At 46.2% G+C, this 27,414-nt stretch overlaps 2 pseudogenes; both read right to left on the minus strand.

Annotated features, from left to right (window-relative positions):
- LOC119360213 overlaps positions 1-18,430 on the minus strand; it is a 41,013-nt pseudogene extending 22,583 nt beyond the window's left edge.
- Positions 18,431-21,798: 3,368 nt separating this feature from the next.
- LOC119360214 overlaps positions 21,799-27,414 on the minus strand; it is a 21,327-nt pseudogene continuing 15,711 nt past the window's right edge.

A 27,414-nucleotide genomic window follows, 5' to 3' on the forward strand; every position in this document is an offset into this window, starting at 1 on the left:
ATATATATATGTGTGTGTGTGTGTGTGTGTGTGTGTTCTCTGTGTATATATGTTCATATATGCAAAAGTTAGATTTTTAGAAAAGTTTCATCTATGTATGTTCTCTGATTTAGTGCATTTTAGGTTAGTTTCATTTTTAGAAAAGTTTTATATATTTAGGAAGAAGGAAGAAGGAAGAGAAGGAAGAAGAAAGAAGAAGAAAAAGTTTTATATATGCAAAAGTTACATTTTAGAGGAGAAATAAATAAGAAGAAGAAAAAAATAAAAAAGAGGGGGGGGTATGTCGTTGTCGATATACCCCCTCCCGACATGAGGGGGGTCGATATACCCCCTCCCCGATAACTTTGACATGAGGGGTGGTGGGGGTCGGGATATACCCCCTCCCGACATGAGGGGGGTCGATATACCCCCTCCCCGATAACTTTGACATGAGGGGTGGTGGGGGTCGGGATATACCCCCTCCCCGGTAACATCGACATGAGGCGGAGGTGGGGGTTCATATGATGTTTTTGTGCATACGATGTTTTTTTCATATGATGTTTTTTTCATATGTGTATTTTTTTATTTAGGTTGTTAATTAGTAGATATCGATTTTAGGTTAGTGCATAGGTTATTGTAGAGGAAAAAGTAAAATAAGGAAAATGAAGAAAAGAGGAAGAAGAAGAAAAAGAAGGAGTGGAAAAAGAAAAATAATTAAGAAGAGGAAGAAGGAGAAGAAGAAGGAGAAGAAGAGGAGAGGAAGAAGAGGAGAAATAAATAAGAAGAGAAAAAAAAGAGAGGAGAAAAAGAAAGGAATAGAAGAGAAGAAGAAAAAATAGAGTAATTTCTATTTTTTTTCTTCACCTCTATTCCTTTCTTCTTCTTCTCTTTTTTTTCTTCTTTTTTTTTCTTCGATCTTCTCCTCTATTTCTTTCTCCTTCTCCTCTTTTTTTTCTTCTTTCTCTTCTTATTTTTTATCGGGTATGTCGTTGTCAATATACCACCTCCCCGATAACTTCGACATGAGGGGGGTCGATATACCCCCTCCCTGATAACTTCGACATGAGGAGGGGGGAGCGGGTCGAGGGATCGAGGGTACTAGGGTTCTAGGGTCGAGGGGTCGAGGGTTCGAGGGTTGTTGAGGGTTCGAGGGTCGAGGGTCTTCGAGGGATTGAGGGTTTGAGGGTTCTAGGATTTTGAGGGTCGAGGGTCGTCGAGGGGCCGAGGGTTCGAGGGTCGAGGGTCGTTGAGGGGTCGAGGATCGCCGAGGGGACGAGAGGGTCGTACCGTCATGCGCCTGTTACTTTCGCTTAATGATGAAGACCTGGTTTTGTTGAATCCTTTGACAGAAGCGCTGCCGAGGCCACCCAAATTTACCAAGTTAAAAGAGCGTTGTCATCGAGGCCAACCCGAACCATTGAAGCGTTGCTGAGGCCACCCCAAACCCTAGAGAAGCGTCGAGGCCACTAATTAATATAATTTAATATAATTCCTTGTTGTGATTAGCTAGCTAGGTCTACGTTTGCCACTAATATATCCATCCGTCATGTTTGTATAATAATTGCCATGTTGTAATATTTGCAGAAACTATGGAGCACGGCCGAGACGAGGAAGCAGAACGGGTGTTGGGGGACATAATCGCAGGCAGAGGTGATGTCATGTCGTATCTCAATGAAACCGGAGAGGGTGAAGAAGGCTACGGTTATCAAACAACGAAGGAGGAAGGTCGTGATTATGATGGCCCCGGTGACCGAATGCCGGTGCAAGAAGGAGACCGTGATGACTGCTCCGGTGACCGAACAGAGTCCGGCCAGGTATATATATTAATTAAGCATGTGCTGACTAGTTAATTGATGCATTCATTATTTTGGTATCTACATATATTAACTCTCATCTTTCTTCTTATTTATAGCCATCCGGGTCGAGCACAACTTCGGTAAAGAGATGAGGCCTGAAGAAAAAGTTTGCTCGGATGAAAGATTCACGATCACAGCAATTGTGCATGTTGGCCAACCGATTGAACCCCTTCGGACCAAGCACGCATTTACTGCTCAATGCGGGGTTCTTGTTAGGGACATGATCCCGATCAGCATGGAGCTATGGAATCAGCCTAAGAAGGAAGAGCTTCAAGTTTCCTTTGTCGAAGATGCATAGAAAGAGGATCTTTGGAATGCGTTGAAGGTAAATTTCACCCTACCAGAAGAGGAGGATCCGGAGAATCCAGTTATAGAGCCATTGATCAAGTCTTGTGCTCTCAAGAAGATGACAGATCTATTCAGGAGGTGGAAGAATGAGCTGAAAGCAAAGTTTGTCGACCAAAAAAAGACACCAGAATTCATCGGCCGGTATGAGAAGCTCAGAGATCAATGAGACGCATTTGTGGCCAACAAGACATCAGAGAGGAGTAAGAAGATGTCAGCGACAAACAAGATAAATGCTGCGAAGAAGGAGCATCACCATCGCACGGGGTCATGTGGCTACCTCAAAGCCCGGCTGTTGTGGGCCAAGGCTGAGAACGACCTGCTTGCTAAAGGGGTCGAACCAGAGACATTGAACTGGCCAGACCGTCCAAGGAGTTGGTTCTTCGGGGTTGGCAGAACCTTGGACCCTATAACAGGGAAGTGCGTTTGGACGAGCGAGGAACTGCGAATACCCGTCATGAAGCTTCGGGACTATATCGCCGCAGCGCAGTAAGGGAGGTTCGTTCCATATAGAGAGAAGGACGAGCTCACAATGGCCCTCGAGAATCCTGAGCACCCTGTACGGACACGAGGCATGCTAGGCTTCGTTTCGTGGAAGGCTGAGTTTCCGGACACTTCTCTCTTTTAGCTAGCTAATACAATATATGAAACCCCTAAATTAACCCTACAAAACCCCCCAACCCCCCCCCCCCTTCAGAAAAAAAAACAAAAAACCCATCCCCTGAAATGCTGACGCGTGGAAGTCTTTTGGTCCTGGTTGGTGGCACCAACCGGGACAAAAGGCCCCTGCCTAGGCAAGCGGCAGTGGCCACGTGGAGCCCCCATCTGTCCCGGTTCCTGGGCGAACCGAGACTAAAGGGACAGGGCTTTATGAAGTAAATATGCCTTAGAGGAAATAATAAAATTATTATTTATTTCTTTATTTTATGATAAATGTTTATTATTCATGCTAGAATTGTATTAACCTGAAACATAATACATGTGTGGATACATAGACAAACATAATGTCACTAGTATGCCTCTACTTGACTAGCTCGTTGATCAAAGATGGTTGAGTTTCCTATCCATAGACATGAGTTGTCATTTAATTAACGGGATCACATCATTAGGAGAATGATGTGATTGACTTGACCCATTCCGTTAGCTTAGCACTTGATCGTTTAGTATGTTGCTATTGCTTTCTTCATGACTTATACATGTTCCTATGACTATGAGATTATTCAACTCCCATTTACCGGAGGAACACTTTGTGTGCTACCAAACGTTACAACGTAACTGGGTGATTATAAAGGTGCTCTATAGGTGTCTCCGAAGGTACTTGTTGAGTTGGCGTATTTCGAGATTAGGATTTGTCACTCCAATTGTCGGAGAGGTATATCTGGGCCCTCTCGGTAATGCACATCACTATAAGACTTGCAAGCAATGTGACTAATGAGTTAGTTGCGGGATGATGCATTACATAACGAGTAAAGAGACTTGCTGGTAACAAGATTGAACTAGGTATTGAGATACGGACGATCGAATCTCGGCCAAGTAACATACCGATGACAAAGGGAACAAACGTATGTTGTTATGCGGTTCGACCGATAAAGATCTTCATAGAATATGTAGGAGCCAATATGGGCATCCAGGTTGCGCTATTGGTTATTGACCAGAGAAATGTCTCGGTCATGTCTACATAGTTCTCGAACCCGTAGGGTCCGCACGCGTAACGTTCATTGACGATATAGTATTATATGAGTTATGTATGTTGGTGACCGAATGTTGTTCGGAGTCCCGGATGAGATCACAGACATGACGAGGAACTCCGGAATGGTCCGGAGATGAAGTTTAATATATGGGATAATGTTGTTTTGTCTCTGGAAGGGGTTCCGGTTGTTTCCCGAAATGTTTGGATACGAGAACACGTTATTTGGGCCAAAGGGGAAAGCTCACAAGGTTTTTGGAAAGCGCAAAAGGAAGTTTTGCGGAATCCAGGGGCCAGATGCCAGGGTCCCTGGCATCTGGGTCCATACGCCGGGAACCCTGGCGTCTGGCCCTGGAGTCCGAGAAGGACTCTTGCCTTTCGGGTGAAACCGACTTTGTGGAGGCTTTTACTCCAAGTTTTGACCCCAAGGCTCAACATATAAATAGAGGGGCAGGGCTAGCACCAAAGACACATCAAGAAACACCAAGCCGTGTGCCGGCAACCCCATCCCCTCTAGTTTATCCTCCGTCATAGTTTCCATAGTGCTTAGGCGAAGCCCTGCGGAGATTGTTCTTCACCAACACCGTCACCACACCGTCGTGCTGCCGGAACTCATCGACTACTTCGCCCGTCTTGCTGAATCAAGAAGGTGAGGACGTCATCGAGCTGAACGTGTGCAGAACTCGAGGTGCCGTGTGTTCGGTACTTGGATCGGTCGGATCGTGAAGACATATGACTACATCAACCGTGTTGTCATAACGCTTCCGCTTAGCGATCTTCAAGGGTATGAAGATACACTCCCCCTCTCATTGCTATGCATCACCATGATCTTGCGCGTAGGAATTTTTTTGAAATTACTACGTTCCCCAACACTTTAATGACGACCCTTTAGTCCTGGTTCGGGAACCGGGACCAATGGCCCTCACGAACCGGTTCGTATGGCCCTTTTTCTACTAGTGTTCCTTTTTTATGGGCATGTTGCATATGACATATTAATAAATAGGTATCGTAAATAAAATTATTCATACACAAACACATTCTCATCTCTGTGTGTACATGCACACATCCTACAAGAGTGTAGGCACCTCTTCTCTCAGTTTTCATGTCTCATTAGTAACTTTGGTTAGGTACACTAGTAGAAAACATGCCTTAATGCCGTGTTTTGAACTCGGAGTAAATGTAACATTAGTTCCGATTCAAAAGGCTAGTCATTAGTCCCGGTTCATATGGGACCAATAGTCTCAGTTTGAGATGCAAACCGAGACTAAAGGGGTGTTGGCAGGCTGGTCTCAATCTGGGCCCCCCACGAGCCCCTTTAGTCCCGGTTTGTATAACAAACCGAGAATCCGGGAAGCCTCCGCCAAGATCCAATTTATTTAAACCCATATTAAAATTCTATCATACGAATGAAACATAGTTTGAAAAAGACGACTAAACAAGTTTGCTTAAAACTTATTTATTCTTAATTTTCCACCCTCAACTAGTAGAAAACAGGCTTTTCGTCGATAGCATTAGTCCCGGCCATGTTTTGAACCCGGACTAAAGGTAACATTAATTCCAGTTCAAAAAGCTAGTCATTAGTCCCGGTTCATATCGGACCAATAGTCCCGGTTTGAGATGCAAACCGAGACTAAAAGAGGTGTTGGCAGGCTGGTCTCAGTCCGGGGCCCCCACGAGCCCCTTTAGTATCGGTCTATATCTCAAACCGGGACTATAGGTGGACCTTTAGTCCGGGTTTGTTATACAAACCAGGACTAAAGATGTCCCTATATAAACCCTTCTTCCAGCCCTAGCCCATTCTCTCTGTTTTTCCCCTTCCTCTCCTTTGTTCTTCCCCTTGGTCGAGCTCACCTCCATTTCTCCCAAAGATTTGTCAAGTTTTGAAGGCACCCCATCTATCCAAGTGTTTACAAAGGCTAGCAACTTTGTCTTTTCATCTCTAATTGCTAGATTAGATCATTCAATGCTCTATAAGTATAGTGATTTGTGGGATTTAGTTTGGGAGTAATTATGTGGGAGGTTATTTAATTTATATGCAATTTGAGCTCAAATTAACTTCTTAGTTTGAATATTTGTAGTTTTGGTTTACCTGATCTAGTGCGTAAGATTCACAATCCTACATTCCTTCATGCATCATCGAATACTCCCTCCGTCTATAAATCATACTAGCAAAAGAGTCCGTGGGTTGCAACGGAAGAAAAACATACCACACTCCTCTTACTCAATAACCACAAGTGAAGACCCCAATAAGTCCATGTCCTTTCTTTCAACACATGACATCCCATTATTTGTTGCCATTTCTTCTCCTTCCCACTGGATGTGGTGTTCGGCACGCCGGACAATTACAGATCCGAGGAGGTCACGTTTCAAGTGGCCCCGTTCAGCAGCAGATACCACGCTCTGCTAGGGCGAGAATCATTTACAATTTTCCAAGCCATACCCCAATGGAATCATCACTCTCGCAAGTGATCCGGACATAGCGCTCTGCGCTGAAAACAAGACAGCCGCACTGGCCCTGGAGGCATTATCTGAGGCCCTAGCGGCGGAGGAATTAACGGTGTTGCGCTCTACGGTGGACAGGGACGATGTGATACTAGACAAGAGATCCAAGTCCACCTCTTTTAAACCAGCGGACGAAATAGTCAAATTCCAAGTCCATCCAACGGACCCTACAAAAACGGCCTCCATCGGGGCACAATTAAAACCCGATGTAGATGCCGCACTCAGAGACTTCCTGCGAGAAAATTGGGACATTTTCGCCTGGCACCCCTCGGATATGCCAGGAATCCCACGCAGGCTGGCCGAGCATAGCCTGAACATCATAAAAGGGTTTAAACCCGTCAAGCAGACCCTACAACGTTTTTCCAAACCCAAGAAACAAGCCATGGGAGAGGAGCTAGCAAAACTGCTGGAAGCCGGATTCATCAGAGACATAAAACATCCGGACTGGCTAGCAAACCTGGTGATGGTACCAAAGAAGGACAAATCTTGGCGCCTATGTGTCGATTTCAAAGACCTAAACAAGGCCTGTCCAAAGGACCCTTTCCCACTCCCCCGAATTGATCAAATCATCGACGCCACCGCAGGACACGACTCATTGTGTTTCCTCGATGCATACTCTGGCTACCATCAAATCAAGATGGCAGAGTTAGACCAAGCCGCAACGGCATTCATCACCCCATACGGCCCATTCTGCTTCAACACGATGCCCTTCGGGCTCAAAAACGCCGGCGCAACATATCAGCGCATGATTCAGACATGTCTGGCCAATCAGATCAGCAAAACAGTCGAAGAATACATAGATGACGTGGTCGTTAAAACAAAACATGTCGATACTCTAGTAGACGACTTGAGGCTCACATTCGACAATCTCCGAACATATGACATTAAGCTCAACCCGGAAAAATGCGTTTTCGGCGTACTAGCCGGAAAGCTCTTGGGCTTCATCGTATCCGGTAGAGGAATTGAAGCAAACCCAGCCAAGATCCGAGCTCTGTCACAATTGGATACCCCAAAGGACCTCAAACAAATACAAAAAATGACAGGATGCGTGGCGGCTCTAAGCCGCTTTATCTCCCGCTTAGGGGAAAAGGCATTACCCCTCTATCGCCTCCTGCGGCGCACCGACCACTTCGAGTGGACGGATGCCGCCACGGCCGTACTCGAAGAAATAAAAGCCATACTGGCAACAAATCCGGTCTTGGTCGCGCCCAACACGGGCGAACCAATGCTATTATACATCGTGGCAACCCATCAAGTTGTAAGCGCGGTGCTCGTCGTCGAGCGAGAAGCGGACGGACACAAGTTCCCCCTCCAAAAACCAGTGTACTACGTGTCCACTGTGCTAACTCCATGCAAGTCACGGTACCCGCATTATCAAAAGATAGCATACGCGGTGTTCATGGCATCCCGGAAGCTGCGACACTACTTTCAAGAGTGCTCCATAACAGTGGCATCCGAAGTACCCCTTAATGATATTATAAACAACTGCGACGCAACGGGCCGGATTGCCAAATGGGCCATCGAGCTCCTCCCGTTCGACATAACCTACAAGCCAAGGCGAGCTATTAAGTCAAAGGTTTTGGCCGACTTCATCGCCAAATGGACTGAAGCCGAACTCCCTAAAGAATACGGCGCATACTCCAACTGGATCATGCACTCTGACGGCTCCAAAATGTTGGCTGGCCTGGGGGCTGGCGTCGTTCTGACATACCCAACAGGGGACACAGTCCAATACCTACTTCAGATAATGTACACAGATTCCAACAACGCAGTCGAATATGAGGCCCTTTTACATGGCCTCCGAATGGCAGTCTCCATGGGCATTCAGCGCCTAGAGGTCTGCGGGGATTCAAATCTCTCAATATCCCAAATAAATGGAGACTTCGACGCCAAGGATCCGAAAATGGCAGCTTACCGCAACGCCATCTTAAAGATGTCAGCTCGGTTTGAGGGGCTCGAATTTCATCACATAGCCCGGGAAAATAACCAAGCAGCAGACGTGCTGGCACGCATTGGTGCCAAGCGCGAGGCCGTCCCTCCCAGCATCTTTCTAGAAAGGCTGTTCAAGCTATCTGTATCATGGTAAGGAGAATCCGAAAACAATAGCACGGACACAACTACACTGCCCCTCACCGAATATTCTGACACAGTTGGGGGCTCCGCCAACGAAACAACGCCGTCAGCCCACGCAATAATGGCAGTCATTGCCCCTTGGACAGAACCATTCCTTGCCTACCTAACTAGGCAGGAACTTCCTGAGGACCAAAACAAGGCCCACTGCATAGTGCGGCGATCTAAAGCCTACAAAGTCCACGAGGGAGAGCTCTACAAGAAAAGCACAACCGAAGTCCTTCAAAGGTGTATCTCCGAAGAGGAAGGGCGAGACCTTTTCGCTGAAATTCATGCCGGACTCGGTGGGCACCACGCTGCAGCCCGGGCCCTTGTAAGCAAGGCCTTCCGTACCGGATTTTATTGGCCAACGGCCCGGGCAGACGCTCAGGACTTAGTGCAACGATGTGTTGGTTGCCAGTTATTCGCCAACCAAAGCCACATGCCGCCTACCGCCCTACAAACTATACCCATTACCTGGCCTTTCGCGGTCTGGGGGCTTGACATGGTCGGACCCCTTAAAGGAGGAACCCACAAGCAAAAATATCTACTGGTCATGGTGGACAAATTCACCAAATGGATAGAAGCCAAGCCTGTAAAGACGGCCGAACCCGGACCAGTGATAGACTTCATATCCGGGGTCGTACACCGTTACAGCGTCCCCCACAGCATCATAACCGACAATGGCACAAACTTCACGGACGATGAAGTCAAACTTTGGTGCAAAAACATGGGCATCAAGCTCGACTATGCTTCAGTCTATCACCCTCAAACTAACGGTCAAGTCGAACGGGCCAATGGTCTCATTATGAGCGGCATCAAACCCAGACTAGTTCGATCCCTCAAGGAATCTAACACGCACTGGGTAGAGGAGCTTGACACCGTACTCTGGGGGCTGCGGACCACGCCGAATCGCACTACCGGATTCACACCATTTTTTATGGTATACGGCGCAGAGGCAGTACTGCCATGTGACATAATCCATGACTCACCTCGAGTGCACATGTACGAAGAAAGAGAAGCCGGGCTCGATCGGCAGGACAGCTTGGACGCATTGGAAGAGGAGCGCGACGTGGCAAAGGCTCATTCCGCATTCTATCAACAGCAGGCTCGAAGATACCAAAGCAGAGAAGTACGGGCCAAAACCTATAACGTTGGCGAACTAGTTCTACGCCTGCCGGACAAGAAAAAGGATAAATTAAAGCCCAAATGGGAGCACCCCTTCATCATCGACCAAGTACTGACCGGCGGAGCGTACCGTCTGCGAAGCGCATCGGATAACCGACCCGAGCCGAACCCATGGAACGCAGCACGCCTATGAAGGTTCTACGCCTAGCGCCGGACTCCGTGTTCGTTTCCTTCCCTAGTCCCTTTGTTTTATTTTTATTTTTATTTTTGGCAGTCCAGGATTTTGTTCCTTCTCCCTACCCCATTTTTTTCACAAGCCCTTAGGGGCTTGCATGTGCAATATTCGCACATACCCGACGCGCTACCTGCGCCCATAATACCTGGGGGCTTCTCTACCAAGAAGTTTATATAAAACGGGCCTCATGCCCAAAACATGTGTGATGCTTCTGCATGAACCTTTTATACACCATTATATGCATCGATATGACTTAAAATTTGGCCAAGCTGGGCTGCCTGGCTCCTGTGCTTACCCCTACGTTCTCGTTCGTTCGGCTACGTAGTAAAGGGAGCACCTCTGCGATTGTTACTACCGGGTCAGCCGGGTCCAGAGGTCGAAGCGAAAAGGTCCGCAATGACAAATGATCTACAATCTGGCTAGAAGACATTTTTATGTCATTTTTACAGAGTCAATTCGGCTCGGCATATTCTTCTTCAATGCCATCCAATAGGCGGTCTAATTTACAGTCCTGTTGGGAATACTTTGCAGCCAGCTCCACCTGGCCATATGCTAAGCTGACCGGGATCTCCTTTCCGTCTGGACCTATAGGGACGACCTCGGCCATGTGGTTTGGGTCAGCCTTCGTGTCCGAGTCTTCACCATGGCCCAGGCCTCCCTGGCACCTTGACGTCAAGCCGATATCTTCCACAACCGGAAGCGCTGCCGCACTCCCTCCAGCTTCTTGGCAATCTCCTCAAGGCCTTCGGGCACGGAAAGGGATGGCCAGATAGCCTGGATGACGCTTTGCATTGCCTGCCGAACTCGCTCGTGTAGTTGCAACAGCTCGGGAAGAAGGTCTCCCGATGAACCAGGCATTTCCTCCATCGTACGACCCGTCAGCAGACCTACAGACATAGCTCTGTCAATTGACTTCCGCACCGAATTCTTTTTTCGAAGATTCGTTCAAGCACTTACTAAAAATGTCGCGTCGAAGTCGCCGATTCTCCTTCACGGTAGAAGACAGCTGAATACAAACATCTTTCAGTTCCTCGCCTAGCTGGGTATTGGCGTCTTGAAGCTTGTTCTTCTCTTGCCTCACCCTCGTCAGCACGCTCTCACCAGCCTTTAGTTGGCGTAGGAGTTGTTGCTGGTCCGGATTTACTCCAGCCTCATCTACATTATTATCGTCAGGGTTGCACGCCTGCCGCATTTCAAAACGGAAGTACCTTTCGAAGCACATATTACCTGCGGGCGTCCCCTTGACATTCTCTGAAGTGGCCAATGCGGCCTCGAGCTGAGCCTTGCACTCTTCGAGCTCCTGGGACAATTGCGCGTTCTTCTTTGTAAGACACTGCATAGCACATGATCCTTCAAATAGTTATCTTCACTGTTTCAAGTCTCGGGGGCTACTGACATATATAACCTTCAATTTTACTCACCTGTATGTCTTTCACATACTGCTCCGTGGCTCTGGCTAGACCATTTTGAGCAGCACGGAGATACGCATCTCCTGTATTAAAGGCGTCCAACGCCTCTGGGGAAAAACACGCGTCACTAAGAATAGTCCAGCGACGCCTGTGGTTCAGCGCACTCTCCACCTCTGAATTGGTGGCAGATAGCCTGTCGGCGCCCTCTGTCGGAGGAGCGCCCGAGGCACGTCCCGTGTCCGCCACCGCTTCCGAACCCGGCCTCGAACCTTGGCTGGCGGACATAGTCCGGCGGGCTCTCTTCTTCCTAAGAAAATCATGAGCATTAGTAAGACTCAAGGGCATAAACCCTAGGCGTTAAATCCGCACGCCATACCGTTGCGCCGGAATCTCGATCCGGTCCGCACTTCTTTTTGGCCCGCCTGGCTTCAGCAGCCCTTGTTGGCTTCCCACCACGGGCTCGGCCTTCCGCCTCAAGGATTTACCCTGCGAAACGTTGTTAGTACACGGCATGCAAGATAAAACATTAGAATACTGGGACTTTGGTCTTAGTTACCTTGGAGGCTGGAAGTAGTATGGGATAGTCGGCCGTGATGGCCACTAAGGAGTTATCCTTGCTCAATTGATGAAATACTCCATCAATCAACTCCACGCATAAGTCCGGATCTTCTTGGGAGTCCGGATCGAGGGGTCGTCCCGGGTCCTCGGGTTGTGGAGCATGGCTGTTTATTTCCTTCACGGCCTGGCGCAGCTCCTGCGTTTGAACATTACTAAGTCTAAGTACTCAACTACGGGAATTTCACAAACGGATAGGCAAGTGAAAGTGTCCGCTCACCCAACTAGGAGGATTGTACATAGAGAATCTGCCTTCCGGGTTGACACGGACGAATTCTTCCTCTTCCCCCTTGTACAAAGCGGATAAGATTCTCGTTAAAGTGGCGGCCGAATCTGGCCCCTTGCGACCGCACCGGGTGGCGGCATCCTCCCCGTTGAAATCCCACATGGGGTGGCCTCTGTATTGAAGCGGTTGCACCCCTCGCGTAATGCATATGGCCATGACCTTAATCATGGTCAGTCCGGAGTGAGCCAACAACCTTATCCAGTTCATCAGGTACAGGACGTCCCTGTCAGCTTCCCTCTGAGGGTTCCATGGGCGCCAACTCAGGCGCTTCTTCAACGGGGCATTATTGAACTCGGGGAGTCCGATCCGTACAGGGTCCTGCAGGGGGACATCATCTATATAAAACCACTCCGAGGGCCAGTCTTCGGACGCCCTCCTTGGGGTGCCGGATAGATATCCGGTCCCGGCGATGCGCCATAGTTCGGCTCCGCCCACCTGATAAATAGACCCCTCCTGAGAACGGGGCACAAGGCAAAACAACCTCTTCCACAGCGCGAAATGGGCCTCAACACCCAAGAACAGCTCGCAGAGGGCCACGAAGCCCGCGATGTGCAAAATGGAGGGCTTCGCCAAGCACTGCGAGAGATGAGGAGGGAGAGGGGTAGGGCTACACCTTGGAGAGAATAACTCCTATGTTGGGCAGCCCCTAGACCTCAACTATATATAGGGGAGAGCGAGGGGGCTGCGCCCCCTCTAGGGTTCCCACCCCAAGGGGTGCGGCAGCCCCTAGATCCCATCTAAGGTGGCGGCCAAAGGGGGAGAGGGGGAGACTTGCCCCCCAAGCAAGGTGGAGGCACCTCCCTCCCCTAGGATTTTCAACACTAGGCGCCTTGGGCCCTGGTGGGGGGGGCGCACCAGCCCACCTGGGGCTGGTCCCCTCCCACACTTGGCCCATGCAGCCCTCTAGGGCCGGTGGCCCCACCTGGTGGACCCCCGGGACCCTCCCGATGGTCCCGGTACATTACCGATAGCACCCGAAACTTTTCCGGTGACCAAAACAGGACTTCCCATATATAAATCTTTACCTCCGGACCATTCCGGAACTCCTCGTGATGTCCGAGATCTCATCCGGGACTCCGAACAACATTCGGTAACCACATACAAACTTCCTTTATAACCCTAGCGTCATCGAACCTTAAGTGTGTAGACCCTACGGGTTCGGGAACCATGCAGACATGACCGAGACAACTCTCCGACCAATAACCAACAGCGGGATCTGGATACCCATGTTGTCTCCCACATGTTCCACGATGATCTCATCGGATGAACCACGATGTCAAGGATTCAATCAATCCCGTATACAATTCCCTTTGTCTACCGGTATAGTACTTGCCCGAGATTCGATCGTCGGTATGCCGATACCTTGTTCAATCTCGTTACTGGCAAGTCTCTTTACTTGTTCCGTAACACATCATCCCGTGATCAACTCCTTGATCACATTGTGCACATTATGATGATGTCCTACCGAGTGGGCCCAGAGATACCTCTCCATCACACGGAGTGACAAATCCCAGTTTCGATTCGTGCCAACCCAACAGACACTTTCGAAGATACCCGTAGTGCACCTTTATAGCCACCCAGTTACGTTGTGACGTTTGGTACACCCAAAGCATTCCTACGGTATCCGGGAGTTGCACAATCTCATGGTCTAAGGAAATGATACTTGACATTAGAAAAGCTTTAGCAAACGAACTACACGATCTTGTGCTATGCTTAGGATTGGGTCTTTTCCATCACATCATTCTCCTAATGATGTGATCCCATTATCAATGACATCCAATGTCCATGGTCAGGAAACCATGACCATCTGTTGATCAACGAGCTAGTCAACTAGAGGCTCACTAGGGACATGTTGTGGTCTATGTATTCACACATGTATTGCGGTTTCCGGTCAATACAATTATAGCATGAATAATAGACAATTATCATGAACAAGGAAATACAATAATAACCATTTTATTATTGCCTCTAGGGCATATTTCCAACAGTAAGCTACTGCACCAAATTTGGCAATGATCTTGTATGGCCCAAAAAACTTGAAGGAGAGCTTATGGTTGGCCCGGCGAGCAACTGATGACTGAACATAGGGTTGAAGTTTGAGGAATACCATGTCACCCACCTCAAAAACATGCTCAGTTCTGTGTTTATCTGCCTGACTTTTCATTCTCTGTTGAGCTCTGTGTAAGTGTTGGGTAACTGAATCCAAAACAACTTGTCTCTCCAATAGCCACTGTTGTATATCAGGAGCAGCAACAGTATCACCAGTAGGAATTCCAAAATATCTGGGGGTGTGCCCATATAGGATTTCAAAGGGAGTCTTACCCACTGCAGAGTGCCAATTGGTGTTGTACTAGAACTCACACATTGCAAGCCACTTGCTCCACTGTTTTGGGTGTGCACTGATGAAACTTCTGAGATAGCACTCAACCTGTTGATTTACTCTCTCTGTTTGGCCATCTGTAGCAGGATGATAAGAAGTACTCATGTTTAGGTGTGTGCCAGTTCTTTTTACCAGAGTCTGCCAAAAGGTAATAGTGAAAATAGGATCTCTATCAGACACTATGTATTCTGGCATTCCATGTAGTTTGTACACATTATCCAGAAATACTTCAGCAACTTTGGTAGCAGTGAAAGGATGCTTTAATTGAATGAAGTGGCCATATTTAGTGAACTTATCAATAACCAGAAAGATGCAGTCAAATTGTCCTAATACTGGCAATCCAGATATAAAATCCATGGTGACATACTCCCAGGCCTTCTTGGGAACTGGCAGAAGTCACAACAACCCTGGATAGTTGATCCTTTCTGGTTTATGTTGTTGACAAATGAGGCAGGATTGCACCCTTTCCTTAATGAAGTTTTTCATCCCTGGCCATCTAAAAAGAGTGTGTATCCTATGGTATGTGACAGGAAATCCTGAATGACCACCTACTAGACTGTCATGAAAGGCAGCAAGAATTTGTCATGTAACTCTTGGTTATTACCTATCCATATAGCTCCTTTGTATCTGATTATTCCTTGGTTTAACTTGTGATTGGGTTTGGCAGAGGGATCAATAGCTAACTATTGCAGAAGTTCAGTAGTAGTCTTGTCTGCACTGTAGCTGTCAATAACTTCAGTCAGCCAAACAGGTTGCATTTTAGAAATTGAGAACAGTTGATGATCTGGTGGTCTTCTGGATAGGGCGTCAGCTGCAGAATTCTCAATGCCATTTTTATACACAATTTGATAATCTAGTCCCATCAACTTAGTGAGTGCTTTCTGTTGCCAAACAGTATGCAATTTCTGATTCTGCAAATGAATCAAACTTTTCTGATCAGTTCTGATAACAAAATGCTGCATCGAGAGATAAGGTCTCCACTGCTGTACTGCTAACAAGATAGCCATATATTCCTTCTCATATACTGACAAGCCTCTGTTCTTAGGCCCTAGAGCCTTACTAACATAACTAAAGGATGGCCTTCCTGCATTAACACAGCTCCAATTCCCTTGTCACAGGCATCAATTTCAATGACAAAAGGTTTATCAAACGGAGGTAGGGCTAAAACAGGTGCCTCAATTAACTTCTTCTTCAAGACAGAAAAGGCTTCTTCAGTAACAGGAGACCACACAAATGGCACCCCCTTCTTCAGGAGCTCAGTCAGGGGTTTACTGATTATGCCATAGTGTTGGATAAATTTTCTGTAATATCCACTGAGACCCAAAAACCCTCTCACTTCCTTGACATTTGTAGGAGTAGGCCAGTTCTGGACAGTAGAAATTTTTGAAGCATCAGTTGACACTCCTGCAACACTGATAGTATGCCCCAAGTAATCAATTTATTGCTGAGCAAAAGCACACTTAGATAATTTAACTTTCCACTGATCAACTCTAAGTAGAGCTAGTACCTCTATAACATGAGCAAGGTGCTCCTTGTAAGTTTTACTGAATATCAGGATGTCATCAAAGAAACAGAGTGTGTTCTTTCTGTTAACAGGTTTAAGGTAGTGTTCAGAGAGCTACAGAATGTGCTAGGCCCTCCACTCAAACCAAAGGCTAGAACAGTAAACTCGTAGCGACCAATGTGAGTAGAGAACGCAGTTTTGTACTCTTCACCAAGTGCCAATCTGATTTGATGGTATCCAGCTCTTAGATCCAGTTTAGTAAACCTAGCAGAACCAAACAGTTCATCCAGCAATTCATCGATCACGGGAACTGGGAATTTGCGAGTCACAGTGATGGCATTCAACATTCTATAATCCACTACCATCCTCCATTCTCCCCTTTTTTTCTTAACAAGCAATACTGGCGAAGAAAATGGACTTTTGTTGACTCTTATCAATCTAGCTGCAAACAGTTCATTGATTTGTCTTTCCAACTCATCTTTCAACTGAGGAACAATTCTGTAAGGTCGTGAAGTGACAGGTCTTGCTCCTGGAATTAAAGGGATATGCTGATCACTCTTCCTTCTAGGAGGTAATTCTGTTGGAGCTGCAAACACATCTGCAAACTCATCAATGAGCTATTGTATTTCTTCAGGGACTGTAACAGCTTCTGATTGCTGAACAGCTGAGATGGAGACACACGCAAAAGTGTATTCACATGCATGAATTCCTTGTAAAGTGACCACTCTTCCCTCATAACTGAAGCACATCCATTGCTCCACCCAGACAATCTTCATAGGACTGTGTTGAGCCAACCAGTCTAACCCGAGAATACCATCATAAGTATTGAGTGGCAGCAGTATGAGGTTAGATGTAAACTGTATCTCGTTGCTGGTCCAGCTGCAATCGTTAATGCTATGTTCACAGGTGATAACAGCCCCACCTGCCACTGTTACATTAACTGGAGTAATGGAAAAAACTCCTGTCAGTGATACAAACTTGATGTCTAGGAATGAATGAGTGCTTCCTAAATCCACTAAGAAGTTCAGTTCATGTCCCTGGATAACCACCCTTAACTGGAAAACATGAGCTTTAGATTCTCTGCCCATAGCAGCTACAGAGAGCCTAATGGAATGCACTGAAGATGAAGTTGGGGAAGGAGGTTCAGAATCAGTGGTTTCAGAATCTTCCACGGAGCTGCCTTGTAGTTGCTCAATCATCTCTTGAACAAAATGCAATTGCACAGTAGAATTGCAAACATGATCTCTGGACCATTTTTCTCCACAGACAAAACAAAGGCCCTTAGACCTCCTGTACTCTCGTAGCGCTGACCATTTATCTTCAATATGGTGAGGTTTGACACTTTCAGTTCCCCTTCGTTCTTCTGTAACTTTAACCTGAGGTGAAGTAGCTGCAGAAGCAACTGAGGATGCTCGTTTAGTTGAGTAGCTGTTGATCGGTGTGATACCTTCTCCTAACTCTTCATGCAACAGAGCAAGCTCATAAGCAGCATCTAGATCTTTGGGTTTCTGCAGAGCTACAGCAATTCTAACACCTGGTTTCAAACCATCGAGGAATCTGGTGGTATAGTGTAGAGCGTTTGGTGAATCCTCATATGCTGTCAACTGATCATAAAGCTCCGCAAAACGCTCTACATAATCCTCCACTTTACTAGTTTGGGCAATGCGGAACAACTTGCGTAGGAGAGTTTGGTGCTGATTACGGCCGAACCTGCTTTGGAATGCCGAACAAAATTCAGGCCAACTGCAGTTTGGCATTCGACGTTGAATAGACTCCAGCCACCGCGCTGCGGCACCTTCAAATTGAGCGGTGGCCAAGGAAATCCACCTCTATGCAGGTACACTCCATAGCCTGAACTGATCTTAACAGCGCTTCTGCCAGAGTCGCGGATTGGTGCCGTTGAATCGAGGCATCTCCATATGCAGAGAAAACAGGACGCCTCAGCAGTATCCGGAACAGACAACTCGCGAGATGCAAAACTTTTGGGCGAAGGATTTGAATCACGCGCACCTCTTGTCGGAGGGGGCGCATAGATGTTATGCGCCTTGCCGCGGTGGTCGCCTTCGATTCCTAGACCGTCGCCCGTGGCGCTCCCTCGTGTTTGGACACTGATGCGCGACGAAGAACTCCCGGCCAGTTTGGGTCCCTGATCTGCGGGCTCGAGCTTGTTGACATAGGCTCTCACCTGCTCGAGGTCGAGGGCGATTTCGTCGCGGATGGCGTCAGTTCATGCCGACATGAGACTGTCGAGCGCCGAATTGTTGGCTTACAGCAACTTGTTCATAGACTTGAGTAGAGATTCGCCTTGCGCCTTGAGCTTCTGGTCCAAATCGACGGAGATCTCATGAAGAAGTAGATCGAACATGGTGCGGCTCTCGTCGCTCAGCTCCTCCATGGCTTGGCGTCGTCGGCGGTCGCCGAATCTGGTGTAGTGGCGATGTAGGGGAAGACCAAGGACGAAACGCTCTGATACCAACTGTGAGGATCTCAAATTAGGCTCACGTGATCTAGACGAGGTTGGGGAACAAATGAACTAGGTATTTGAATTTCAGAAGCAATCCACCCAACCACCCACACTTATGTAGCATTACAATACCGGCCGAAGCCGTCTGGTCCATCGCCACCCCAAAGGAGAAAGCTAGCAACGGATATAAGTACTGTTACACCTGAGTTAACGGGCCCAATTTGGGCTAGCAAGCCACTGGGGAGTCTTCTTGGGCCTAGTCGACTTGGGCCGCGGTTCTGGCGTTGTAGCCATCTTGCCGTTGTCGACACCAGCTCCAGTGCTTCGATCTTCAGTACCGTCGAGGGTTGACAGTGGGGTGCTGACATGCCACACTAACACTGCTCTTCTATGTGACAGACTTGTTTCATTTTAGTGAAGATGGAACAGGGCAGAGAGAGCCTGTTGATCTAAACACAAAGACTAACAAGTTTCAACGTGAGGTAGCAGATCATAGCAAATTCCAAGTACCTTTGCTTCTGAAATGGAGTCGTATGGTCTGTTGATATTCAGATAGTACTGGATTATCGAAAACTTACTGAAGCATCGCGGCGTGGGCGGCCCAGCTTGTCATGCTCACGCCTGCGGCTGTGTCGAGCCCACATTAGCATAGCAGCCCTGCCCCAGTGAGCTCCGGCTCGGCCGCGGCGCACCCCGGCGCAGACGTGCTCCATCTCCAATGTGCACGAACTCCAGCCCAGACGACACGAGCTCGGTCCCTAGCGGGCACGAGGTTCACCCGCCTCCTCTGCTCACGCCGTCACCACTGCGAGGCAACTTCTTCTCTGCCCATGTCATTTCTGCGATAGAGAGATGAGAGAGGACGGAGGAGTGGGTCGCTGCGCAGGTGGGACCAAGCCGGGTGCCCGGGTGTGTCCGGTCATCCTCATATCGCCCCTATATTTGGTGCCGGTTTGAGGGGTGCCGGTCGGTCCGGACATTTAAGGAGAAAATGAGGGGTCCATTGAGTCATCTTTTTTTATCAGGGCATTGACTGGGCGGTCGTAGATTTTTTTTCGGGCAAATCAGAGAGCTTTATTCAACAAAAGTGTTCCCCGGGCAATCAGCCAAAAGGCTGGTTACCAAGAAATTAGGGGTCTCCTCGAGCCAACAATCGGTCACATTCAGTGTGCATGCACGTTTTGCACATAGATGTGCCGGTAAGTTTGCTGACCTAAATACATGTTGAATCTCAAAAACAGAAAAATCAGAACTAAGCTCTCCTATTTCATCTAGAATAGGAGCCACAACCGAACGTGAGTTGTGGCGTGTATGCCAGAGTTGCACTAACTCCTGACAGTCAGTCTCCATTATCACATGCGATAGGCCTCGAAGTTTTGCAAAAAGCGTTCCTTCTCGCATTGATAGGGCTTCCATTATGAGAGGATCGGATATGTCATCGAAAGGCTTGCACCAAGCACCCAAGAGCGCGGATATGGACCGGGCTATACCACCCGCCCCTCCTCGACCCGCTACCACATTGAGTGCTCCATCACATGAAATCTTGATGATACCTGGTTCCGGCGGCGTCCAACCATGACCTGGTAGCACAGCAGCTTCGTTGCGGGGTAGCTCCAGCAACGCTAGGGCCTCCCGTGTAGATCTCATCGCTGCCACTGGGTCTCTGCCTTCCTCACCATGTTTGATCCGGTTGCGAGAATGCCAGATCGTCCACATGATGGTAATGATTTTTGGGCGATCCGCATCAATGATCCGATCACCACACAGTATGTCTGTGGCCCACGAGCTTGGGTGCAGTCGAGGGAGTCTGATACCAAACCAAGCACAAGCTTCACTCCAGAAACGTCGTGCATGGGAGCATTGTATTAATGCATGCATGAGATCATTCTCTCTTGCCATGCACACTTTACAAGTGTCAAGAACTGAAATATGGCGGTGCTTGAGGGTACATTCATCAAGTAGAATCCCCCTCAATACCCTCCACCAAAACACCCGTACCTTTGGGATCACTTTGAGTTTCCACAAGGCTGTCCACATCTGTTTGTCATCCGTTGAAGCACCTGTAGCCATCCCTTCTTCTAGAGCTAAACGCTCGTTCTGAGTCATTAGAGCATGGTACGCTGAATTAACAGTGTAGTTGCCTGATCGTTCAAAGGCCCAAGCAAAGAAATCCTGTCCTCCTCCCCTCCGAATTGGTATATTGAGAATAGCATCTGCATCCGGGGCGATAAAAGTTGTCCTTATGATATCCTGTTTCCATGACCAGTTCTCGGTGTCAATAAGATCCGAGACTTTCTGTATATTAGTATTGGGAGGTCTGAATAACGGTTTCATGGAAATGGTTCTAGGAATCCACTTGTCCGTCTAGGCATCGATAGAGCGCCCATCTCCTACTCTCTTTACAAGCCCCGCCTGTAAAGCTGTCCTGCGAGCAATGATGGCTCGCCAAGTAGCAGAAGCTGATTTGGGAACCGTGGCTTTCAAAAAATCTGTGTCGGGAAAATAACGACCTTTCATTACTCTTGCGCACAAAGAATTAGGGTTCGTCATGAACCGCCACCCATGCTTCCCGAGTAGCGCAATGTTAAACTGTTGGGGATCACGAAACCCCATGCCTCCTTGACACTTTGGTGTAGATGCTCTAACGCTGAGAGCAGGAGCTGAATGCTAGGCCCCACAGAAATACTCCGTACTTCCAAAAACATGCACAGATGCTAGGTGTGCTTGATTGCTATTATTTGCAGCATGAACAATGCAAAAAATAGCAGCTACATTTCTTATATTTCACAGTTGTCCAAAAATAATTAGAGAAAATGGTATTTCAGTACGGATGACAGTCACAAGTTATAATAACAATCGACTCTACTTGCATCATTTCAAGTTGTTTGAGAACCATAAACAATTCATGAGTTTGGAGCGTTGGATTGGTGCGATTCAAATCATCGGTTGAGACAAGAAATGAAGACTAGACAATTAATCAGCCATAGTGCCCGGCTGATCACCCTGCCAATGGAATTTCCAAAACTTCTAGCCCACACAGTGTTCTTAATTGCTTAATATACTTACAGCAGGAACAAGAACAAAATAACATTGAAATTGCACACGACAACCTCCATCCCAAATTACTTGTCATAAATTAGTCTAGATATGGATGTATCTAACACTAAAACGCGTCTAGATACATCCATAGTATGTATACTTCAGTAAAGAGAGCAGTCACCACTTTGCATCACTTCAAATCATGTTGACAGAAGAAATTGAAGACTAGGCAGCTAGTCAGCTGCTCCCATATAAATATTCTAACATCGCTTGTTCCTGGCGAGCAAACGCTGTGGTCTTTGAATCTCACAGTGAAACATGTAATTGTAGTGAGGCTCTAGGTGAGATGTCCATGCATGGACCTTGAATTTTCCTCGAGCCTCACGCTTCCAAGGAAAAGGTCATGTACGCTAATAATTTCGTGATCTTCAGCTTCAGTTTCAGCAGAACATGTCCGGTAGTCACCAAAAATCACTAACCATTCAGACGAAGTTTTCTTTGCTCTCTTGACATATACTGGCTCCGCCATCTGCTAAGGGTCAGCGAAACTCTCCCATACATTGAGATGTTTATCTGGATAAAATTCCTTTGGGTTGCAAGGGCAATGCTCCAGAAACGGTGGTCAAATTTTGCTTTCGATAGTCCACTGAAGATGGTCGCAGTCATGAAGCACCCATTCGCTAGCCTGGCCATTTCCATGGCCATTGTTGTGAGCTTCGGGTAGTCCTCCGCGCTCGTGCTCCCAAACGTACGCACCTTGAAGAAGTACCAGTATGCTTCTTGAGTAAAGAACTGTAATCTGAGGGGTTCTGTGGTTCCAAAGTTTGTGATCTTGTCGGACCGGCTCATGATTATGATCTTACTGTCGTTTCCGATGCAGCTTCTTGCAGCTCAATACAACATTTTCCATTCAGAATTGTCGATGTCCAGAAATAGCTCAATGATGATCAGTGTCCTTCCACCGCCGATGCCATGGTTTTGATGCTTGATTCTACCGCCATCTCTTAGGGTGTCTACACTTGCATCTTTTAGGTCATCACCACTGAAACACAAAATCTGAAAGAAGTGGTTGCCCACCCTTTCATCGTCACACACATGCTCGACCAGGCTACTCTTTCCAACTTTCCCAGGACCGTTGATCGGCAGGACAACATGATGACCAACATCACCGGAAGCAGTCTCCGCTTGCAACAGGAAGTTCATAATATGTTCCATCTCTATCTGGCATCCGAACATGCACTTGTTCAGCAGCAGATACATGTTGTACGGTTGGCGGGTCAAACGCGGGCATCCATTTAGAAACATGATGAACTCACCCACATCTTCAATGGTTTTCCTTATGCTGCCAAGAACTTGCTCCAGCAGCTCAGCTCGTGCTGCACCTTCACTATTGCCACTGCAGAAACATACACGCTTTGTAGGGTTGAATATACATGGTGCAAAAGAGTAGTTAACTTCATGATCTTTTGCCCTGCCTTCTCCATGGGCTCGGCAACTGATGATGTCGAGGGTGTAATATCCTCTGTACATCTCCTTTTTCAGTATGCTAAGTTGCTGCAGCATGGCCTGGTTTGTGATGAACCGGTCATCCGCCTCCTCAACAACAACATGAAGCCGCAGTAGGAGCCGTTTGCAGAATAAGCTATGATAAATTCTCTATAGTGTGGTAAATTTTCAGAATTTTTTGAGTTAAATAAGTATGATTCCTCTTGCATTCTTTACAGACTGTTCTGTTTAGACAGATTGTTGTTATGTTTGCATTGTTTGCATATATATGTTTGCCTGTTTAATGATTCTATTTGAGGATGGGAGTGTTAAATATGCAAAGGGATTTAGTAGGCAATATCAAATAATAATTTTAGTGATTTTATACAGTAGAGAATGATAAAGTTCTGCATGGATTTATACTAACTTATCTCACGAGTTTTTGTGGAGTTTTGTGTGGATGAAGTTCTAAAATTCCAGTGAACTATGATATGAAAGGAATTAAGGAGACACAAAATCTCAAGCTTGGAGATGCCCAAGGCATCCCTAATTAATATTTCAAGAAGTCTCAAGCATCTAAGCTTGGGGCATCCCACCTTTATTCATCAACAATCATCAGTTAGCCTCGGTTGAGCCTAAGTTTTTGCTTCTTCACATGATATGTGATATCCTTGCAGTGTCATTTTATTAGGTTTTGCTAGCTGTTTGAATAAAGTACTTAAGATCTAAATTTTCTTTATGAGAGAGAGTCTTCACATAGTTACATAATTATTCGACTACTCAATGATCTTCACTTATATTTTTTTGGGAGTAGTTTGTCATTTACTCACGTGCTTCACTTATATCCTTTGAGTAAATGGTTGAATGAATTGAATATCATAAATCTAAAATTATATATGCTTCATATGCTTATACCATGGGGAGTAATGACTTCACATATAAGAAGTAGAGGTGGTAAATTTATTAAAAGTTAGCAAACATAGTATTGGTCACTTGAACAATTCATGAAAGAATATTGAAGAAAAAGATATTTCACTATGATTGTGAGCCCCATTAATTATTTTCAAACTTGAGCAAATTACTTGAAGTTGGACAAAGAAGACAACATAATGAGTTATGCTTGGGTATATTTGTACAGAAGTTATATTGTTATGGATCCTCCACATGTGGTTCTTGCTATTTAGAATCCTTTGCTAGCCAAAATTTCTGTACTAAGCGGGAATACTGCTTGTGCATCCAAAATCCTTGAACCAAGTTTCTTCCATGAGTGTCCATCATATCTACCTATATGCGGTATTTACCTGCCGTTCCAAGTAAACTTGCATGTGCCAAACTCTAAACCTTCAAATAATAATCTGTTTTGTATGCCCAAATCGCTCATGTAGCGACTAGAGGTTGTCAGTATCTTCCATGCTAGGTGGGTTATTCTCATGATGAGTGAACTCCGCTCATCATTCACGAGAGAGTGGCTGGTAATTGGGATGCCCAGTCCTATGATCAAAAGATCAAAAATGAAATCGCAAATAATTAAACAAAACTCCTCCAGGATTGTTGATAGTTGGACGGTACCCGTTGTATCGGACCAGCCATGGAATGTGCTTGTTGGTGGTGGGGCAGTAAAAACTTTACCATTATGTTTAGGAACCTCCTATAATTTATCTAGTATGGAAGTAATTGGCAACTCTTAGTTGTTATGTTGACAATGAAAGCATACCTCTCAAAATTATTTTCATCTCTGTTTTGAAAAGCTTCGAGCTCTGGCACCTCTGCAAATCCCTGCTTCCCTTTGCGAAGGGCCTATATTTTACTTTTAGGCAAGACTCAGTAGTATTTCTTCTCATTCCAACCTACTCTTTAGTTTGCAAGAATCATGTGATGGAGAAAGATCTAAGCATATATGGCCATTTAAATATATTTGATCATGAATTATTATTGTTGACAATTATCTATATGATAAGTAAGTTGGGAGGAGAAACATTAAGCCCCTATCTTTCTCTGTGTTTGATGGATGCTATTTGTTCTAAAAATATGCTTTGAGTGGTAGCAATCATGGAAGACTATATGATAGTTGAGTATGTGGGATTTGCTAACACTAGTAGAAAACGGGGCATTGGTCCAGGCCGGGTCAGCCCATTAGTCCCGGTTCAGTCCAGAACCGGGACCAATGGTGGCATTGGACCCGGTTCGTGAGCCCCGGGGGCCGGCCGGGCCACGTGGGCCATTGGTCCCAGTTCGTCTGGACCTTTTGGTCCCGGTTGGTGGGACGAACCGGGACCAATGGGCCTCGCTCCTGGCCCACCACCATTGGTCCCGGTTGGTGGGATGAACCGGGACCAAAGGCAGCCCATTAGTCCTGGTTCGTGCCACCAACCGGGACTAAAGGGATGGTCCTCGTTGCGGTCAGAGTTTAGTCCCACCTCGCCAACCGAAGGGTGCTCACACCCGTTTATAAGCCCCTCCCCCTCTGCCTTGTTGAGCTAATCTCAAAGTGAAAATAGATGCCCTTATATAGGGAATTTGACCTAAATTCATATTGAATTTCTCTGAAGTTAGTAGAAATTTATTATGATATTAGGTTGAATTTTCTCTATAAGCGCATCTATGCTCATTTTTTTAGTAAAGTTAATCACAACTATTTTTTCTTCTATTTATTTCTGAGTAGTTTTTTATATAGTTTTTTCTTTTCTGCTATATTTATTTTTTTCTATTTATTTCTGAGTTGTAATAAGTCATTAAAAATAAAAAAGAGGCGCAATGCTCGTTAATTAGCTTCAAGCCTTTCAGAATAGTGTAAACTGCACTGCACATAGCTCCGTGTAGTCTACCCTATTCCTCAAGGTTTAAAGCTAAGCAACGTGCAGGTTAGCATTGAGCCTCTTCTTCATCGTCTCTGCACTCGGGGCTTATAAACTGCTGCGAGTGCCTCTCGCTTGGCGAGGTGGGACTAAAAAACAGCTGCAGAAAGAATCAACTAAAAAACTCTTTTACCGGTTCATGCCACGAACCGGTACTCAAAGGTGCTCGTGGGGAACCAGCCTTAAAACTTGTACCAAATAAAATGCCTTTGTAACAGCCTTAGAATTGGTACTGAAGGAATCAACTAAAATGCTTTTATAAACCTCTAGTATTATTAAAACTAAAATTATATAGAATTTTGTTACAAACTTTAATAGCAAAAAGAATTATCATAAAAGAAAATAAATAAGTAATTAGAATTCTGTTCAAAACATTAAAAAAGCAAAAAGAATTATCATAAAAGAAAATAAATAAGTAATTAGAATTCTGTTCAAAACATTAAAAGCAAAAAGAATTATCATAAAAGAAAATAAATAAGTAATTAGAATTCTGTTCAAAACATTAAAAGCAAAAAGAATTATCATAAAAGAAAATAAATAAGTAATTAGAATTTTTTACAAACTTTAATAGCAAAAAGAATTATCATACAAGAAAATAAATAAGTAATTAGAATTCTGTTCAAAACATTAAAAACAAAAAGAATTAAGATAAAATAACATAAATAAGTAATTAGAATTTTTTTACAAACTTTAATAGCAAAAAGAATTATCATAAAAGAATATAAATAAGTAATTAGACGGGTGCATTGGTACGGGTTGGTGAAAACTAATTATTCAAATTTGGAAACTAATGGAGTAACACAAGATTATAATTAATCTGAGCTAAAAGAAAAAAAGAAAAAATCAAAAGAAAATAAATAATTCAAAGCAAAAAATAAAATAAAAAAAATAAAAAAAGTGCCACCTAAAGGGCTACCACGGCTTGAATACGACTAGAAACCCAACAATGGGCCAGGATTCAGGCCCGCAATAGGCCCAATAGGCCCACAGGCACATATAGTTCGTTTAGGACCGTAAGCCTACATTTGAGAGGAGCTCGAGAGGGCAGCGGGACTGGGGCTTATAAACCACTCTCGAGCTCCCTCAGCTAACGAGGTGAGACTAAACTTCCGTGCCGCGACGCGGGCAGCACAGGGCCTTTAGTCCCGGTTGGCGGCACCAACCGGGACTAAAGTGGTGCATTGGTCCCGGTTCGTGGCACCAACCGGTACCAATGCCCCCCCCCCTTTGGCCCCGGTTGGTGCCCCCAACCGCGACAAAAGCCCTCTGCTTCCCGCCCTTTGGGCTGCTGAAAAGAGGCCTTTGGTCCCGGTTGGTGGCTCCAACCGGGACTAAAGAGGTGCATTAGTCCCGGTTTGTGCCATGAACCGGGACCAATGCCTTTGCTATATAAATAGCACTTAGGAAAATTTCAGAACCGCCCATCCCCACTTCAATCTCTTATCCTGCTCTCCCTCGACGGCGGCGAATCCATCCCGGCCCGCGCCGCCCCAATGCCGTCTCTGCGCCGCCCCGACGCCGTTGCCGCCCCGCCCG

This window comes from Triticum dicoccoides, chromosome 2B (assembly GCF_002162155.2).
Source record: "Triticum dicoccoides isolate Atlit2015 ecotype Zavitan chromosome 2B, WEW_v2.0, whole genome shotgun sequence".
NCBI lineage: Eukaryota > Viridiplantae > Streptophyta > Magnoliopsida > Poales > Poaceae > Triticum > Triticum dicoccoides.